This window comes from Pinus tabuliformis, chromosome 5_2 (assembly GCF_031772625.1).
Source record: "Pinus tabuliformis cultivar Carrire ecotype Pingquan chromosome 5_2, CPIR1, whole genome shotgun sequence".
In the NCBI taxonomy this organism is placed as follows: Eukaryota; Viridiplantae; Streptophyta; class Pinopsida; order Pinales; family Pinaceae; genus Pinus; species Pinus tabuliformis.
This window is the reverse complement of record NC_142306.1, coordinates 362,795,043-362,812,708: the sequence shown is the minus strand read 5'-3', so window position 1 is coordinate 362,812,708 and position 17,666 is coordinate 362,795,043.

Below are 17,666 nucleotides of genomic sequence, written 5' to 3'. Positions count from 1 at the left end.
GGCCTACCTCACTGAGAATTTCCACCCTCGACATGAGCAGTCCAAGCTTCTTTGGAATGTCAGGCTCCCTGTAGCGTAGCTTCCTGTAGAAATTGTGCACGGCTTCTGGAGGACGTTACGGTGGTTTTTGACGAGTCTGAGAAGCAGCAGGACGTTGGAACAGAACGAGAACTCGGGCTAACAACTTGCAGAGGAGGAGGACGCGTACTCGGCTGCAAAATGGTTGTGAGTGTAAATGACTGCATTGTATCATAAGTTATTCAACCGGCCGATTTTGAATTGATGCGAAATTCATGGCACGGGGGTGAGCTGTCCCGATCGATCCGCTGGCTGACATCACAGCCATCATTCCTCGGCATGTCCATGACCGCCAAATTCTTCCCTCTGCATTCATCGCCACCATTCCTGTCATACTGCCGCTTCTCCCCGACTGGACACTTCCCACGTGTCAATTGCCCATCTTTTCGGCATAACCAAGCCCATTCAGATCCTACGAGGCCGTCTGACTGGTTGTGGTGGCCAGTTGAATGGCTACCAGACTTGTTCAATCCGTCCATTCTCACAGTCATGCACATTTAGAGTATAGCTTATGTAATTTGACGAAATAAGGTTAGGCACTTACCTATGCGGCCGTGGACGTGGTTTTTTCAGGTTTCGGGACGAGGAATGCTGGATCTGCTTGCTGCTGCTTCATGCACGGGTGCTGGAGCTCCTTTTCATTGGTTGCTATTGGCTATGAGACCTTGAGACCTGATTTCCTGGTGATGAATGCTGCATGCACTGGCTTCATGAGCTACTGGTGTCTCCATGGTATGTGCTCCAGCCGAATCAGCTGCTACAGGATTCCTGTAGGACATCCTGTAGTCATTTCTCCTCCTGGGGGTGCATGCTGAAATAAATGAGTCGAGTTCACAAGTGCAGGGTCCTGAGGTCGCGTTGAAAAGTAAAGTGTGCAAGCCTCTGCATGCTTTATTTCCCACTTAAAAAAAAAAATTAGCTGAGAAAACAAGGTTCTGGTATGACTGTGCAGGTATATTCGACCAGATGGTAGCAATGGTGGTGAAAGGAGGTGAAACAAGTGGAGGATGGAAGAAAAGAGTGGTTGCATGCCTCCTCAATGGACTTCAAGTTTCAAATCCTTCTCCATAATTGGTCCTGGCCCGCCCAAAGGCTCTACAGGATGTTTCCTATAGAAATACAGAACTTCCTATAGAAAGTCCTGTAGCTTCCTGTAGAAGGCTAAACCATGACCAGATTGTGTCCAAACCTTGGAAAAAATGAGTGTTCATGGAGGGAGTGTATGTGACGTTGCCTGGTAGCTTGGTAGGGACCCTTGTCCTTGAGTTTAGAGGCCTCCTTTCTGCATTGTGTTCCTGCAACCTGCAACAATTTCCAGAGATTAAACTTGTTTTTTTTCTGTTTCTTCCTTCTTCTTCTTTTTTTTTTTTTTTTTTTTTTTTTAAGAGACAGCAGGGGCGCCTCAATGAGGTTTTCACCCCTACTATCTGCCTTGGGTGCCTCAGAGAGGTTTTCACCCCAGGATCTTTTGATTCCAATACTTTTTTCAGAGAGACAGCAGGGGCGCCTCAATGAGGTTTTCACCCCTACCATCTGCCTTGGGTGCCTCAGAAAGGTTTTCACCCAGGGATATTTTTTATTTGCATTTTTTTTATTTTTTTCTTATATATATATATATATAATGATGCTCAGGGTGTGCCCAAAACAGAGGTAGAACCCTTCTCTATGACCAACACTGATTTTTCCACAGTTTTGATGAACTCTTGCCTCAAAAGAGGTTTCCTGTAGATCTTTAGTCAATGCCCATTGACGAGCATGGGGATGGCTTCTTCATCAATGGCCCGGATAAGGATAGAACGATTGTCATTACACTTCTCCACTGCATATGGTCCTAGCCATCTTGTCCTCAGCTTCCCCTTGAAATCCTTATGTCTGGAATCATACAACAACACCCAATCTCCCAGTTGGAATTGTTTGTCATTGAGGTGTCGGTCATGCCATATCTTCCTCTGAAGTTGAACCACTTCTGAGTGGAGGAGGGCTTGCATTCGGTGTTCATCTAACCCATTCAGCTGCAATAACCTTTCTTGTTGAGCATGGCTGAGATCTAGATCCAGCTGAGCTGCCATCCTCAATGTGTTGTACTCAAACTCGATTGACAGCAAAGCTCTATTCCCATAGACCAGCTCATAAGGTGTGAAACTGGTTTTGGTCTTCCAAGTGGTGTTGTAGGCCCAAGTGGCCTCAACCAGGCGATCTATCCAATCCTTTCTGCTGCTGCTCACCACCTTAGTCAAAATCCCTTCTAATGCTCTATTGGTGACTTCCACCTGCCCATTTTCTTGAGGATGATATGGGGTGGAAGTCCTATGCTTGATCTTGTGATGAGCGAGCAAGTCTTCAATTAAGTTGGAGGTGAACTGGCTTTCTTGATCAGTGACTAACTCTCTTGGGTAGCCAAATTTGTAGAAGATGTTTTCTCTTAAAAATTCAGCCACCTTTTCTTCTGTTGCTGCTTTGACTGCCTTGGTTTCCGCCCACTTTGTCAAATAGTCTGTGCACACAATGATGTAAGACCTTTGCCTTGAAGGAGGGTTGATATGACCCACAAAATCCATACCCCACTTCTCAAATGGCTCAAGAGTCACTTGATTTTGGAGAGGCATTTCGTCCCTTGGAGTCGGTTTCCCCATCCTTTGGCATCGGTCACATTGGCTGATATATCTTCTGACATCTTGATGAAGAGTGGGCCAATAATAGCCTGCCTGTAGAATTTTGAAGGTAGTCCTCTTGGCTGCAAAATGTCCTCCACAAGGTCCATCGTGACAGGTTAGGAGGATGTCAAAGACTTCCTCCTCCCTTACACAATACCTTAAGATCTAATCGGGGTCAAGTTTGAACAGGTTGCCCCCGATCCAAGTGAATGAGGCACTCTTCCTCACGATTCTGCTCTTCTCCTTTGAGGATAGATGTGGAGGGAACTGCGCTAAGACCAGATAGTTTGCTATATCAGCAAACCACAGAGAGAGTACTGAGATAGTAAACAGATGTTCATCTGGCATCTGGTCATCCAATGTTCCTTCTTCACCTGCAGGCAAATCCAATCTAGACAAGAAGTCAGCAACAACATTTTCTTTACCTGGTTTGTCAACGATAGTCAAATCAAATTGCTGCAACAAAAGTAACCATCTAATAATACGAGCATTCACATCAGGCTTATTCATTAAATATCTAATTGCAACATGGTCAGTATGTACAAATGATAGCCAGTGATGTAGTGTCGAAACTTGTTCAGGGAATGGACCACGGCCAGGAATTCTTTCTCAGTTACAGTATAATTCAGTTCTGCCTTGGATAAGTTTTTGCTGACAAAGTATATGGCATATGGAAGTTTTTCTTCAACTTGTCCTAAGGCTACCCCTATGGCTTTGTTCGAGGCATCAATGTGGATGTGGAAAGGTAGGGCCCAGTTTGTGCCTCTCAAAATTGGGGCAGACACCAACTTATCCTTTAATTCATTCAGAGCCCTCTGACAGTCATCAATCCATTTAAACTCAACATCTTTTGCTAAGAGGCCAAACAATGGCGAGGCTAGCATACTGAAGTCTTTAATGAATCTTCTATAATATCACGCTAAGCCTAAGAAACTCCGAACATCTCTTACCTTCTAAGGAGGTGGAACCTTTTTTATGATAGCAATTTTATTAGGATCCACCTATAATCCTTGGCGAGAAATGGTATGACCTAACACAGTCCCTTCAGTCATCAGGAATTCACATTTTTCAGGGCTAAGGGACAGGTTCATCTCAATGCACTTGCTTAAAACTTTTCCCAGGTTGGACAAGGCTTCTTGGAAGCTAGACCCATAAGGAGTAAATTCATCCATATAGATTTCCACCGAATCATGAAACAACTCGGCAAAGATGCTCATTACAGCTCTCTGGAAAGTGGCAGGGGCATTGCATAGCCCAAATGGAAGGACTTGGTAGGCAAAGGTACCCCATGGACAAGTGAAGGTGGTCTTATCTTGGTCCTCCGGGCTGATTTGGATCTGATTATACTCGCTGAACCCATATAGGAAAGAGAAAAACTTCTTTCCTGCTAGTCCATCCAACACTTGATCTATGAAAGGCAGAGGGAAGTGGTCTTTCTTGGTGGCTTTCTTCAGTTCTCTATAGTCCACACAAATTCTCCACTTCCCATTTTTCTTGTGTACCAACACCAAAGGGGAAACCCATTCACTATCCGATATGGGGTAGATGAATCCTGCATCCAACAATTTTTGCACTTCGTCTTTAACAATGTCCTTAAGGGTTGGATTCATTCTCCTTTGAGGTTGCCTCACTAATTTTCAGTCCTCCTTAATGTAAATATGATGGGTATAGACCGAGGGATGGATTCCTTTCATTTCCTTGTAGCTCCAGGCAAAAGCCTCCAAATGGTGGGTCAAGAGGCTACGTAGCTCCTTTTCCTAAGAGGGAGAGAGAGAGGAGCTGATCTTTAAAGTTATTTCAGGGCCAAACTCCACATTCTTAACTCTGGGAGTGGTCGGATCAGTCACACATAGGTCCACTAAAACGTTGGCTTGGGTATATTCCACCAAATCTTCCAAGGATAGTGCACCAGGGGGGGGATTTTGGATTAAGTTCTCAATCAAATCATCCTCAGTTTGAGGACCTCCCCTGGTGGCCTCTACTATGCATAATGGTGCAGAGTAGACCTCATCCTCTTCTCCTTCTTCCAACCAAAGGGGTAAGTCATGTTCTAGCAGAGGTTGGGCAGGAGGGTATAGGACCAACTATTTGTACATAGACCCATTTTTTATGGTCATGCTTCCTGCTCGACAGTTGATGTAAGTGTCCGCAGTAGCCAACCAAGGCCTTCCCAAAATGAGGGGATATCCCGTGAGTTTTGCCTTTGGCTAAAGGACCAAAAAGTCCGTAGGGTACTCCCAGGAGTCAACAGAGACCAAGACATCTTCCACAATCCCTTCGGGAGTCACGATGGAGCAGTCTGCCAATTGCAGCACTGTCGAGGTCTTCCTTAAGGAACTTTGAAGGTTGCGCTTAAGCATGGTGTCCCTGGTCATCACATTAATGGCGGCCCCTAGATCAATCAAGGTGTGGGGTATGATGGTGCCATTAATGTGGACATCAACTACAGGACTCTCAGGGTCCAAATACTTTGGACAGATTACTTTCCCCAACATGAGATCGGACAGTTGTCCTATGACATTGATGGTTGAGGCATCTATCTTTCGCCTGCCTGGGTGCCTGAAACACTTCTCCTTAATCAATTTGTTGTATATCGGTACATCATTTATGGCTTGGAGAAGTTGTATTTTCACACACAACTGCTTGAGTTCTCCCAGAAGCTCATTCTCTTCTGGGTTGGGTTGTGTGGTTACTGTGAGTTGCTCAGGAAAGGGTGGAATGGCTTGGGGTTCACTTTCCTGTTTCTCTTCCTCCTCCTCTAGGGTAGGAGGTTGGCACTCTGGAAGGACCTTCCGAGATCGCAGGTTGATCTCCTGGATATCCACAGCATAGGTAGGGCATGTTGTCTCCCCAGTATATACCTGTTGGGCCTGTCTGTTGTTGGGGTTCGAGTTTGGTTGCCAGGCATATGGGGTTGTATTGGAGGAGCAGGAGGTAATGGTTGTGGTTGAGCCGGTGGTGGTGGCGAAATGGCAAGAGGAGTGTTGTACTGGGGCCTCCACCCCATTTGAGGTGCATTCCACTAAGTTTGTGGCTGGGCATGTGAGTGAAGCGAATGAGAAGGAGGTTGAGTATCGTATGGAGATGGCTAAGACCACGGAGGAGGTGTGGACCAGGAAGGATGAGCAAGGGGGCCCCAAGAAGGTATATGAGCGGATTGGTTGGGGTTATAATAAGCTTGGGATGTCCCTTGCATCCTCTGCTGGTAAGGTCTGGGTCCATGTGGCCTCCTCTGGTTGAGGAAGTAGAGAGGTTCAGTAGCCACCTCAGCCCCTAGATACATGGCTTTAAATCTAGGCAAGGTAGGGCATTGGTTGGTGGGGTGGTCTTCCTCACAAACGAAACATACCTCTACTGAGTGAAATGGGAACTCATTCTTGGGATGCTTCCTCGTGCATCTAGGACAAAAAATGGCCAAAGCCCTCTCAGCTTCCTCTTTCTTTTGCTGAATTCGGAAGGTATCAAGTTGCATGGAAATAGTTTGTCTCATCTCGCTCTTGAGGTCTTCCATCTGGTTAGCAAACTCATGCTTGGAGAAGGTGGTACTAGCTGAAAGATGATTCCCCCTACCTCTCTTCCAGGCCGCCCTAGAATGGTTTCTAAACACGGTCTTTATGTCCTCATAAGGTAGTTGGTAGATGTCTCCTCCAGTCAGCATGTTAAGGGTGTCCAGAAGGTCTTCAGGGACTCCCTGGAGCAAAACCAGCTTCAGAGATTCCGGGTCAAGTGTGCACCCGGCCCGTTTATAACTGAGTTGGAACCTTTCCTCGTAGTCTTCTAAAGATTCATCGCTTCCCATGGTCATCCGGAAGATTTCTCCCTTAGTTTCCTTGGATCTACAGTAGTCCCGGTATTTGGCATTGAAAGCTTGCTGCATCTGAGCCCAAGTGGTGATACTGTTTCCAGGTAACCCCATGAACCAGTGTAATGCTGCGTCCTTGAGGGTAGAGGGAAAGAGTTTCAACTTTTTCTCATCCTCAGCATAGTCATAAGTTCGACAAAGGACAACAAACTCAAACAGGAAGGTATCAAGGTCTTCAGTAGTCAATCCATGGAAGTGAGGTAAAGCGGAGGGGCTTATGTTTTTCATTTTCATGTCTCCATTGGTCTCTCGGATGGGAAAGGCACCTTCTATTCTCTCATCTTCTCTTCTACCGTTTCGGTTTTCAGCCATGGCTTCAGATGGAGTGTTTTTTAACTCTTTTTATGTTATAGGATCTTCATATATCTCAGGAAGTTCACCTATAGGTTCTTCTGGCTCACTGTCACCAGAGAAGAGAGAAGGTTGACTCAGTGATGTGGTGGGGGTGTTGGGTAAGAATTTGCCGGTTTTATCTCTGTTCCTACGAGGCATGAAATGGAAAGACTTTTGATTGCTTTTGTTTTTTTTTCTTCTAGTACCTGCAAAACTAAAATAGATTGAACTGCAACTAACTATCTTGCTGAAATGAAAATGCGGAATTGAAATGAAAGCACGAAAGGACTAATCTATCTTGCTCAAATGAAATTGCAGGAATTAAATGCTAGTCTACGCTTGCTGAATTGAAACGCTAATCTACGCTTGCAGAATTGAAATTGCGGAATTGAAATGCTAATCTATGAAAGCAGGAAATATCTACTCTACTTTTGCGGAAATGAAATGAAATAAACTACTTAGCAGAAGGTTGTAGGAGAAAATAGCAGAAAAGCAACAATCACCAATACTCTGATGCTTCCTCGGCAATGGCGCTAAAAAGATGGTGGGCTCCAGTATTGCAGCAATAATGCTGCAACTCCTGGGACTCCCTTCTTTATTTTTATCAACCCGGTAGTTCGTAACAAAGTTGGAAGCGACGGTGATGTATGCACAAGTACTAGCTCTTGTCGCAGCTGTCACTTGGTCAGCTGGCACAAGTCTGCTAGGGGCTTAAGCCAACTTCTATGAGCTCTTAGAAGAAGCTTTTTAACTGATGGATGAAAGCTAACTCAAAGGAAGCTAATCTACTTGCGGAAAGAAACTAAAAGCCAAAAAGTAACACAAACCCTAACAAACCCTAATTCTACCAGCTAGTCCTACTAATGCAAAGGAGAGAATGAAAACTACTGGAAGGGATGCCATTACTTATATGAAGGTAAAATAAATGTTTCTAGACTACCTCTACCTGAATAAAACATCTTTTTGTATTTTTGAATAAGTTATTAAAATTATCATGCATGTGCTTTTAACTGGCTTTTTACTGTGCAGGGATGGATCAAGGAGGAGAAATGCTTGGAAAAGGTTGGGAAGGTTCAGAGAGCATCTAAGGAGTCCCTAACACCCTTCCAGACAGTTTCACAAAGTTTGGCTATCAAGAAACCTCATTTGTGAGCTTCTACAGGAAGTCTGCAGGGGTTCTACAGGATGTTCAGAGATTTCTACAGGATGTTCAGAAATTTCTCCAGGATGTTTAAAAAGTGGATTTTAGAGGATGGGTGAGTGAGGGAAGGTGCATGAATGGATAGGGAGGTAGGTTAGGGGCCTCGAGTGACCCAGGGACTGGTGGATGGAGTGGTGAGAGGGTGTAGAAGGCTGACTTGGCTTAAAGAAGGTTAAGACAATGATGGAGCAAGAAGGTACGGTTACGTCGGCAAAAGGACAGGTGTGAGACGAGGAACCTAGCTAGGAGATGGAACAGCTGGCTCTGATGAAGCTTAGGCAGATGAGAGAGTGGTAGAGATGCCCTGCACGGTGTACAATTAACCGAATCAACAAAGTCTTACAAATAATCAAAGTCCTAGCTAATCTAATCTAACTGTCAATAAAACGAATGAACAACAACTTTATTTGGAAAGAAAACCATGTACATCAATCATGAAAAGAAACATTTCAGAGATCTAAACGCATAACTAACTTCTGCAAATGAAAATAGTACACTAAGGATTGCATGGTCAAGCAAACTAGTGTTTTTTGTTGGGGCAGCACTGTTTCTTCAATTCCAGCCCCTGATCCAATAAGGATGAGGTGAAACTGAGAGTTTTGTTGACCCTTTTCTTGGAGATTTTTTCATGTTATTATCCTACCAATCTATTTTAAACATCTGAAGCAATTATATTCATAAAAAGTGACCTATTTAACCAACACAACTAAATCTGCCCAACAAAAATACGTTTCAAATGCATAAAAGGAAAACAACGATGCATAAGGGAAAGGTAACAATACAAAAAGGAAGCCTTAGGCTCTCAAGTTGGGCCCAACTCTGAGAGCTATGGCTCCTATAGAAAAATCAGAGTTGATATAAAATCGAACTGCTTCTCATTATCAAAAAATAGTCATACGTCAAGAGTTATGCCAAAATGGCTACAAGAGAACAAAGTAAAGCTAACAACATTGTAGTGCAAAATATGCAATGGTTTCAAAAGTCCCTTACGAAGGCTGAGGCCTTAACATTTATACACCACGAGGGCCCTAGCTGGCCTCCTAAATCTATGGGACTTGGCTGTCCAAACTGTGAGTAGACAGCCCCTTCCAAAATCTGCTTGGCTGCCTTCTAGATCCGGTTTTGGTGGCCTTTGGAGCTCGGAGTTGGGGGTGAAGATCCCAAGGAAGGGCTATTTAATGCCATAGACAACCCCCCTACGAATCCTCACCTCAAGCTTGGCTGTCTTCTAGCCCATGATTGCTCGGTTTTGCTCCAACATGTGTCAAAAAACCTGAAATGAGCATGTGTTAGCCACCTAGGAAGAGTGACTACCCTTATTCGTACAAATGACATAAACATACTGAAAAATAATGCATAAGCTATGAAAAATGAAGGATTGAACAAGGACTGAACAAGGATAATTAGGCCAAATGAGCCCAATAAGTTACCAAATTTGGGGCTCATCAGTGGAAAGTAAAATTATGGCAACAATGAAGTCTACCCCTCACAACTATAAAGATGGAAGTGTTGTTTCTCCTAGCCTTCCACAACCTACAAGGGTTACACCACAACAATCGGAAGAAAAAAGCGAAAAAGGGCTTTGTTACAATTGTGATAGCAAATGCACTAAAGGTCATAAGTGTGCTGAGAAGAAATTATTTTACATAGAGTATGAAGAGGAGGAAGAAAAGGATCAAAAAACATCAAAAGAAGAGGATATATGCTAGGAACCAACCCTAGAAAAAGAAGAAATGAATCTGACCATACCTTGTAAAGCATTGGCAAGAATTACCACTCCTGAAACTCTCAAGATAGAAGGACATATCAAGAAGAAAAAGGTTCAAGAAGTTAAATATTGCATCAAGAAAGAAGAAATGAATCCAACCATATCTTGTAATGCATTGGCCGGAATTACCACTCCTCAAACTATCAAGATAGAAGGACATATCAAGAAGAAAAATGCTCAAGAAGTGAAAAATCACATCGAGCATCAAGAAATGAAACCGACCATATCTTGTAAAGCATTGGAAGAAATTACCACTCCTCAAACTCTCAAGATAGAAGGACATATCAAGAAGAAAAAGTTTCAAGCAGTGAAAGATCACATCGAGCATCAACAACAAGTTCTCCAACCATTAAAGGATAACACCACTTTGGTGCAGAATCGAATGAAACAACAAGTAGATCAACATCGCAGTGAAAAAACATTTGATGTAGATGATTGGGTATTTTTACCTACATCTCAAGCAAGCTATTTATGAGAAGGAAATGTTGGAAATACTACGTGCTCTTAAGAAATGCCGACCTTATCCAATGGGAAGACACTTCAAGGTAAAAATTGATCATGATAGTCTTAAATACTTTTTAGAACAAATATTATCTTTAGAAGAACAAAAAAAATGGGTCACAAATATGTTGTGTTATGATGTGTTATGACTTTGACGTCATCTATAGAAAAGGGAAGAAATTTTTTGTTGCAGATGCACTTTCAAGAAAGGATGTGGATGTGGAAGCATTGTTTTTTGTTATTTCTATTATCCAACCAGATTGGATAAACGAAGAAATGGATCAATGGAAGAAGGACGAAGAAGTATGGCCACTTATTCAAAAGTTGCAAAAGATCCCAATTCAAACAATATGCTAGAAATTGAAGAGGAAGGAAAAATCATATTGGAACGTGGAGCAATCATAGAAACAAGAACCTGACAGCTACGAAATCGATTAATTTCAGAGTATTTCATCAAGTGGAAGAACTTATCCACTGAAGGTTCCACATGGAAGGACAAGAATTTTATACAGAAGCATCAAGAACTACTCAAGTGTTGAGGACAACACTTTTTTAAGGAGAGGAGCATGTTAGGCCCCTATACTACTAGTGTAACCCCTTATTGTTATTAGTACAACCCCCTTATTATATTGATGTACCCATGTAGTGCCCATATGGTTACTATTGTGCCCCATAGAAGCCCACTATTGTTATTATTATGCCCTTACATTATTATTGTTATGTCGGCTCTGATTATATTATGACCCCTTAGACTCCTATATATAGGAAGGAGGTATTTTCATTTGTATCATCCAAGAATTGTTCATTTGTGTAATGTAAAAGAGGTTGCCCCCTCGAAGAGGCTGAATTCTAAGGTATTCAACTATCTTTTCTATCTTTTTGTGAGCTGGTTCCATAACACTTTCCATGTAAGAAAGGAAAATGAAATACATGCACTAGAGATCCATGTTTTATCCTTTTGGTGTCTTGTCCATAAAAAGAATAAACAGTCGCCACTAAAAAATATTTGTACAAACATTGAATTTAAACAACATTGAACTAAGGGATTGTGGAAATAGAAAATTCTTACCATTTAGCAAGAAAAGGGCCAGATGAAAAAACTACAACCTATTACACAAAAGATAATCATCTTGGAGCTTTTTCTGAGCCTTGGTTGCTAGTTTATGGACGAAAACCACAACAAACAACACAAACTACCCCATTTTATGAAGGTGGGATAACCCCTCATAGTCAATAAGGTAAATGCTTGTAGGATTCTCACAACATAAACATAATTCAATTATCTATTGTGATTTTCTAGATAAGATATATCCATTTCTATATTTAGCCCACTTCTTCAAGAATACGAGTTAAAACATCACTACATTTAACTCAGAGAACTGAAACACAATCAATAATTTATTTTTGTTTCTTTGAATTTGTCACTTACATATAAATCATAAAGCATCTATATTTTTTCTATTTGCAGAAGAAGTAGCATCCATCCAAATACTTACAATGATTCTGATGTATTTCCTAATGCACCTAATCTTAAGTCAACATACTATGTTGTTGTATTTGCATCTTTCATCACTTTCTCTAAATGAAATTGTCTCATACGTCTTGGCTTCTTTAAGGTTGACTAGAGTTTTGGAAAAATGATTTTATAATGGGAATATAAGTGGCTCTTTTGTAGACATATGTAAAATTAGGCTACTTTTTCCCTATCCTTCAATGAGCTTACAATGTAATCATAGTTAAGGCTTTCATCATCGCTCACCCTTAAAAGCCCCAGTTATGTAACCAAGGTATTGAACCAAGCTACAATAGAATCAAGCTACTAACACTCCTCTAGAATCAAGTGTTCAGGACCAAGCATTATAGAAGCATTACCAAAGGGTTGTCTCCTATCAGTCTAGTAGAAGATTCAGTCTGTCTTAGATACCTTACCTTCTTATGACTTACAAGCTTGATTGAATTTATTTGATTTGGTTGAAAAATCATAAAATCGATCTTTGATAGAAATTGGATCTACCTCCAACCTTGCTTCCAGAACTAGATATGCATGTGGAATTAGATTTGAAACGACTAGCACTGGGTCAAATGCTACTCAAAATATGAGTGTTTAAATGGATTCTTATTGTATTTTATTAATATGAATAGATATTTTAATAAGCAACTAGTGTTGAAATAATACTCAGAGGGGGGGGTGAATCAATATTAGAAATTTAACAATATTTCATTTCCATAAACAGATTTATATACGCTACTTCTGTTAATGAAACTTGCATGTATACGCAACTGTGTTTAGAGAAACCAGCATATACCTTGCAAACTTATAATTTAGTTAGTTGATCTTTAATCTATGTATCAGAACCATATAACCAGTAATCAGGTGTAGTAAACAGAACAGGCAATCACACACATGAACACAAGATATAAGGTGGAAACCCAATGTGGGTGAAAACCACCTGCTGCAATCGTCTCTATCTTTCTTTAATAAGAAACTTCTTTTTACAAATTTTGTACTGGTGCAGCCTTATACTAGTACGCAGGCTTCTACCTACAGAAGGCTACAACCTTCTCTCATTCTCCAGCTTTTCCTGGAAGGGAGCTACAACCCCCTTTGCTCTTGTACTAGCTGATGTGTTGACTAGTACATAGGTACTAACCTACAAAAGGCTATTACCTTCTCTTTTCTTCGAGGGACCACGATTCATAAATTTTTAGACTAGATCCATCAATAACATTAATCAAACATCAAATATATCTGCATCAACCAATCTCCTCTGTACTAACCAATACTGAATCAAACAATCACTTTTCTGAATGCTATAACCAGAATACAGTAACAGTAACCAAAACCCAATCCAGAACCCAGAACACTGCAACAGTAAACAGAAGTAGCTAAAACATATTTTATCAGGCGTACGCTACTTCAATGTGTCAAACCTGCATTCATACACTGTTATATGAAGGCAAACCTGCGTATACGATGTTTTGAAATGTCGAACCAACGTGTATATGTGCCTTTGCTATACTGAACCTGCTTACAGATCTATAAAAGATGATTTAACCTTTACAACTATTCAGACATCAATTATACCCAGATCATCAAATTTATAGATTACAACATGCACCAGTTATAAAAGATCAAAACCACACAAAGATACTTCTCTTCAAGCCTTGAGATCTTGACCCATCAACAGAACTTGTCCTTCTTCAAGTGCTCAGATTCCTCCTTGATTCAAATCCAGCTATGCACCATAACCCATTGACCAATATTCTAGATCTTGCTCTTCATTAGATAGTCAATACTTAAGTGCATTTGCCTAATGATCTCCTCCTCCTTTTATAGTCTTAGGCCTTACTCAATACCATGGTCCAAAACCGCTTAGAACCAATACCTTGGACCAAATACCTGGGGTCAATACATCGAACAAGATACCTTGGACCAATACGATTTAGTGCCGAGTATGGTGAAACCTTTGCTCCAGTAGCATGGTTAGACACTTTCATAACCATTTTATCCACAACAGCTCAACACAAATGGAAATTCTATCAGCTTGATGTAAAATCTGCCTTCCTAAATGGTATATTACAGGAAGAAGTTTATGTAGAGCAACTTCCTGGTCTTGAAGTTCAAGGACATGAGCATAAGGTATAAATTTTGAAAAAAGCTTTCCATGGTTTGAAACAAGCTCCAAGAGCTTGGTACAATCGCATCGACACCTATCGCATCAAATCTGGTTTTTGCAGAAGCAACCATGAGCCAAATTTGTATACCAAAGCTCATGAAGGTAAAATTCTTATTGTATGCCTTTATGTAGATGATCTTTATACTGGAAATATGATGTTAGAAGACTTCAAAGAAGCAATGCAAACAAAGCTTGATATGACAAATCTAGGGGTCGTAAACTACTTCTTAGGCATTGAAATTCACCAATCCGATAATGCCATTTTTGTTGGTCAACAAAATTATGCCACTGATATCATCCAAAAGTTTAGAATGACCAATTGCAAATCTGTTGATACACCAATTTCCTAAGGCACCAAGCTGAGAAAAGAAGATACAACACCACCAGTAAATCCCACATTGTATAAAAGTCTAGTTGGTAGTTTGTTGTATCTCACTACAACTAGACCTGATATCATGTTTGCAAAAAGTTTTATCTTGAGTTTTATGCAATCACCAAATATTTCTCATTGGAAGGTTGCAAAAAGGATCTTAAGGTATATTGCAGGGACCATAGACTATGGTTTGCTTTATACACATTCTGAAAATTATTCACTTTCAGGTTATACAAACAACGATTATGCAGGGAGTTTAGATGATTGTAAAAGCACCTTAGGGTATGCTTTTCATCTTGGAACCAATCTAATTTCATGGGCATCCATAAAATAGTTAATTGTTTCGATATCTTCGCAGAGGCATAATATGTAGTAGTGAATTCAACATCTTGTCAAGCAGTGTGGCTGAGAATATTATTTAAAGATCTATCAAATGTTCAAAAGGAGCATCTCTTATTTACTATAACAACAGTTTAGCAATTTTTTTATAAAAAATCATGTTTTACACCAAAAAACCAAGTAGATTGACGCACATTTTCATTTCATGAGCTTGTCAATGATGGAGACATAGTACTTGTTTTTTGTGGTTCCAAAGATCAGCTTGTAGATATTTTCATACATCCATAGGGAAAAAATGCATTTGAACTTCCAAGAGAGCAATTAGGAATTGTAAGTGTTGCTACCTGTAACAATTGATATTAGGAACGGATGTTGAGATATTAATCTCACTGTTAGCTAGCTAGGTGTCATCACATTTGATTCTCTTGTCTGCTAGGTGTCATAGTTGTTAGTCCAAGTGTCCTAGTTCAGTTTTGGTTAGTCCAGTTTAGTTTAGTCTTCTGCAATCATTTATTGTTGATGTCTCCAATGTAATCGTATGTAACTAATTTGTAATATTGAGAAGAGCAATATCTATCCTCTACGATTTCCCTTCTTATTTTGTCAATCTATTTAATTGATAGTAAATAGTAAAATTTGATTTTTCCAATAAACAAAAAAACAACATTTTTCCATTTCTAGATTTCTTATTTTTTCTGTAGAAATAATAAAAAACAATAAGAAGAACATACACCTTATCTGTTCCAAGGGAGTCAGGATTGTGAAAGGCCTTTCTGTGGAGGACCTGTGTTGGGGATTAAGCAATTCTCTCATCCCTACAAACTGAAGTGATCTGGTAAGTCAGCTCTAAGATATCTAATTAAATTGGTCAGGGGATGTAGCGATAAATGATTAACACAATTTTTGAGTATTTTTTTTTGCTTTAACGCCTCCGCCTTAACACCTGCTAGAGATATGGCTTCTCTGCACTCGCCTATACTTTTGTTGTTAGTTATTTATCTACTTAAAAAAAACATAGATGGTTATTTATTTCAAATAGATGCATAAGTGTTGTTGCTTTATTTAATAACCAACATGTAAGGGATAACATGGTCCATGCAAAAGTTTTGACACTTATATTATTTTAAGTATAACGAGAATTGTGTCACTTTCCGAGTTTAGTATGAGAATTTTGTTAATATAAAATCTTCAAAACTAATGCTAAATTAATAGCAATATTAGTTCATCTGAATCTAAAATTCCCTCAATTATCCTAAGGTTTGTCTCGATATAAGGCCAAATAAAAGAAGATTTTACTCATTAGTAAATGATTGGTAGAGAAAAGTGATAAAGACACCATATATTACACACCATAGTTGAAAATTTTTAAAATTTATTGGTATATGTGAGAGGTTTACCAAAAAGATGCATTTCGATTACAACAGTCCCAGGTAGGGACTAATAAAAGGAGGACTCAATGACTAAATTTTTCAAAGCTTTGTTTCATTTGTCTTGTCAAAAGTCCATTTCGGAGGCAAATAAATAATATGCCAAGACCAGCTACAGCCTACCTCTAAGAAAACTTTTATGTTTTTACGTTCATAATTATTTGAAACCCATGCATGCATTACGTGGGCTCTCATGCTACAGCAGTACTCTAAAAAACGACGAAGACATGCGGGATTCAAGGAACAGGAGGCCTGACATTGCAGGACGAGCAATGTGCAGAATCCGTTGATACAGAAGAAGCGGGAACCTCGTTTCAAATTATTAAATTCTTCGCAACTCACATCTGGGATACCGGAGTAATTCACGTAATTCGCTCGGACGAAAAACGGACTACTGTTGGCATTAAACAAATTGAAGCGCATCAAAATATGGTATCAAATATGCTTGTTTCTCGGTGAGATGATCATTATAGTAATGAAAACCTCACGTGCCAAGAAGATGACCCGATAGCGGTAGTATAAACAGGCATTGTTAGGAAATTTTGGTGAATTTTTTTGGAAATTGTATTATAGTTGTTAATTTTTAAGATTTTGGGTCTCCACAGGTTTCAACAACATCAAAAATATGATTCAAATTTTCTTGTTATCATTAATTTTGCTTTTTCGAAAGTAATTGAAGCTTTTATAACCAATTCTTGATGGGATATGCCATTTGACTATAGGACAATACTGCATCGCAGAAGCCTCAAGGGATAGATCAGTTGGTCGAGTTTTTGTGGCTAAGAACTTCTCTATCTGAAAGTCACTGGTTCAAATCTCTTTGACGCCCTTGGGGTTAGGCCTTGTTAGTTTGGCGGACCCGTATATCCCATCTAATTGATCTCCTTGGATTTTTCATCCCATATTGTTGATCTCCTTAGATTTTCCAGTAGATGTAGCAGTCTCTCAATATACATAAACCACCTTTGAAAACTATTAATCTCTCAGTGTCTCTGAACCACCCTTAAAAAAAAAAGTCAACTACCCTTTAAAAAAACGAATCGCAGAACGTATTCCGCGCATGAATTTAGAATGAGGAGGATATGCCATTTCACTACACGACAATAATGAATCGCAGAACATAGTGCGGGTCATGAATTCTAGAATAACGAGGGTTTCAAATACAAGAAAGTTAATGGCATTGACTAAACGATAACAACAAATCAACTACGATTCCCATGAACACATATAGTATAGAATTCTAAATTTCCCATGAACACATAGTATAGAATTCTAAATGATAAATGTCCTATAGAGCTATGGGAGATCTTTCTGAAGTATGACATTTTGTCATATATTTCCGTAAATTAAGGATACAAAACTCATTTTTATTTTAGCCTATTTTAGGATCCCTTTCCTATGTTTAATTTTAAATTAATCTTCCTATTATATTGAGTAAATTCAGGACAAAATA